This window comes from Austrofundulus limnaeus, unplaced genomic scaffold (genome assembly GCF_001266775.1).
Source record: "Austrofundulus limnaeus strain Quisiro unplaced genomic scaffold, Austrofundulus_limnaeus-1.0 Scaffold98, whole genome shotgun sequence".
NCBI classification, from domain to species: Eukaryota; Metazoa; Chordata; class Actinopteri; order Cyprinodontiformes; family Rivulidae; genus Austrofundulus; species Austrofundulus limnaeus.
The window spans coordinates 350,862-354,526 of record NW_013952500.1 but is presented as its reverse complement, the minus strand read 5'-3'; the positions used below and the strand labels follow the sequence as shown (position 1 = coordinate 354,526).

The 3,665-nt window shown below is 37.2% G+C and overlaps 1 protein-coding gene across 1 annotated transcript in view; it reads right to left on the bottom strand.

Annotated features, from left to right (window-relative positions):
• Positions 1–3,665, bottom strand: part of osbpl10a (oxysterol binding protein-like 10a) — a gene marked incomplete at its 5' end in the record, with an annotated part of 81,928 nt that overhangs the window by 43,379 nt on the left and 34,884 nt on the right.

Below are 3,665 nucleotides of genomic sequence, written 5' to 3'. Positions count from 1 at the left end.
AAACTGAACATCTCAAACCTGTAAGCAAAGTTATTAAGAGTCAAATCTGTGTCAAAACTAAAAAAAAAATATAAAAAAAACAGGTGGAAAATAATGTGCAACAGGAAAATAAATCCAAACAGCAGCAACTTGTAAACAAAGTAATAATCTAAAGAAACAAATCTTTACGAAAGTTTGATCAAAAGCATTTTTTCAGGAACGTATCAGGACAGAACAAACGAGCATCTCAGAGCAGTGTGCAAGAAAAGTTAATCAACTTTATTTTAACTCAGTTTTATTTGATTTATGTGCAGCCCCTTTATAATCTGAGACATTCAGTTTGTATGAACGCTGAGTGAAACTGTGGTTGTTCAAGCTAAAAGTAGTAGAATGCTAATTAACTGTGCTGAAGAAGTATCCAAAGGTCAGCTGAAAGGATAGCTTAAAAACTCAAGAAGGCAAAAATGAAGCAATTATTCTGAAGCAGATTTTTAAAAAGGAAAATATCTCAGTTCATTTCTACTGGGGAAAATATCTAAATGAAGTTAAATGCTTTGAAAAATATAAGYKKARGTCAGAGMATCTAYCTGCTGAATGAGCTGAACATAAAAGACTAAACAGCACAGTATCCTGTCCTGAGAATGAACTGCAGCAGCGAGCAGCGAGGACAAGCCCCCCGCAACAGGAAGAGACCTCCAGATGAACCAGATTAAAGGGCGGCCTCTACCAGCATCGCAGAGTGTACATCAATTTTGAACATTTCTCCTGGTTTTTATAAACAGCTCCGACTCAGTTTTATATAAAAAAAAATCTTGTTCTTGTTTTTGTCTCTTGGAGCTGAAGCCACGTCCCATCCTTCACTCGGATTCGTCTGCCCTCCCCGCGACTCTCTGATGCCCGGTTGGCCGACCTCTGYGCTCAAGCAGGCAGCCAAGTCAGATCGGTATCTCGTCTCCTCMGTCTTTACTCTTCATTAGTTTACAGCAGCACAGGGAGACGAGGCATCATAGATTTATCCCTCAGGAGGAGCGCGGGGGTCTGGTGGCTGCAGCAGATCAAATTAACAACTTCCAACCCAAAGCACCGCTGACCAAGAGGAAAACAGGTCTGTTTTCAAGGGATGGATGCTCACTCTGACGTAAACCGCGGTCAAACAACAACAAGCTCACACTACATCTTCAACTTTACATTAAGAGACGAGTAAAAAGCAGTGGACCCGAGCACACATCCTTGAGGCACTCCTGTTTGATGGATAAATATTCAGTTTGATGGATGCATTTAGATTTTTTTTCCCCCATTTATTGCATCTGAAAGTATGATAGGGATGTTTATTTCATCAGTAGCTACCATTTTCATCCCTGACTGCTGAGACCAGATTGTAAAWTCTGCACTGAGGCTGACCTTCCTAATTATCGCTCCTGTTTCATCACTTCAACAAATTCAGAGAAACTCTGCTGACGTCAAAGTCAACAYAGATAAATCATCTGAATATTTTCCAGTGACTCCTTAAACAGATACACTTGCACGAAAAGCACTGTTTTATCAGCCTTTGTCACAAATTGTATTAACATATTATGTTTTTTTACTACAGACCTGGCAATGATGAGAAGGATTTAGTAAGTGTTGATGTTCATCTTCATCACTCAACACATTTCGCAYGCTGTCACTGGTTGAGGGACTTTGTTTACAACAATATCCACATGGTTTATTTCATGAAATCTCCAAAACATTTGATGTTGCAATTTGATGTCCTGAACTTTTTACTGGATTTTTTTTTATGTATTTTTTTGTTTTTAGGATACAAAATGCTTCTGAAAAGAAGGAGGTGGATCATTTTTGAAAATTTCATGGTGATATCTTGGATTTTAAGGAAGTTATGGGAAATTAAATGGACACGAGGGTCCTKTTGTTTCAGTGATGAATTACAGAGCATGAGCTTTATTACCCAAACAAAAACATTCACAGCTTCAGTAAAGAGTAACTAAACCCCAAAAATACACCTTTTTTGCAGATAAACTGTCATATTGTGCCTGAAGTGTAATATTTTTTATATTTCTGTGCATTTTTGTGTAAATGTCTTTAATTCTGCAATGTTTCTTCTAAAACCGTCTTAGTGCTGCCCTCTATGGTTGTACGATGACTACTGCAGTTGAATTTTCCTATTGGTTAAAACWGTACGTGCTCACGTCACAGCTCCGTATAAAAGCCTTTCACACAGTCAGGGTTTGGAACAGCGAGCACTGCGGTGAACGTTTTTTACTGCTTTGAACATTAGCTCATGTTAGCAATAATGCTAACAACACTTTAATACTCAAACTAAACCCATTCTGTCCTCCACAGCCTCTTTAATACTTGATAATGTCGATTGTTGCTATTTTAAAAGTGACTTTTAAATGTTTTTTTAATTCACTGACAGATTTGATATTGGTGTGGGATAATTTTATCCACATCAGTATTAATATTTTGATGTTATTTATTGCATCTTAAAGTATTAGCAAGTATACCATCAAAACAGCATTTCATTTCCAAGCATAAACACATAAGACAAGTTTCTCATTATAGTTTATAATTCTTTCAAACCAAATAATGATTTTCAAAGCATTTTAACACGTTTATCTATGCCTGATTTAGCAACAAACAAACTGTATCATGTTATCAAGATGTCTAAACTTCCAAACGCATTACTTACTTCAACACAAAAGCTTCCCAGCTGAATTTAAAGTCCACAGTTTGGCTTTTTCCCCCTTTTCCATCAGTCTGTGTGGAGTTTCAGCTCGAAACCTCTCTTGTCAGCTAACCAGGCTGCTAATCAGCTTAATGAGCTGCAGCTGTGCTCTGAGCCTAACAGCTGCTTAAACCACCAAAAGTCCTGCTGCTTTACAGATAAACTGCAGGTTTTTTTGACTCGAAAAAAAAAACAACAACATATATATTATGTCATCAATTAAATATTGATGAGYGTTTTCCTGTTTGGTCATAAACTGAAGAAAAAGCTTTAACAGAAATAAAATCCAAAACAAAGCCACGCTGTGTGATTAATRGTTACACTTTGAGTCTACATAAAGACTTAACTGGGTATTTAAAGCATTTTATGTATCGTTTAACTGAGTGAATTCAATTACTGTAATTTTTTCATAAGTGGCTTCTGCATAAAACATTTAATTTAGTCTAAAATCTAATGGTGCTCCTTCAGACCGCACAGCCTTTTACTATGAAACTGTCAAAAACTTTTACCTGCGACGACAAACTCTCATGAGGAAGAACTTAAAGACCAAAAGAATGTCCTCCTGAATGAGGATGAATAAAGACATGAATATGATTTATATTTTTATTCCTGTGACTGTAACGACCCACAGGAGACAYGACATTAACAGCACATTTTATTCCTTTAAGCAGCTCCTTTAATTCCACATGACGCTGCTAAAGAGAACAGATTTCCTTTTCTCAGTTTCGGAGAGCAGGACTTAAATCTCCGAACTCGTAAAGTTCCTCTTTTTTACTTTGCGATGTCATTCATGAATGAACACTTCCTGGTATGTGGGGCAGGAAACATAGCCTTATATGGTGTTTTTGGGGGTGGTAATTATGTAAATAACCTCTCTGCATGCACGAACAGCTGGATACGAACAGGTGTAATTCATCAGTTTACGCAGCTCATTTACACACTTTTCCTGAAGATGGAAGAC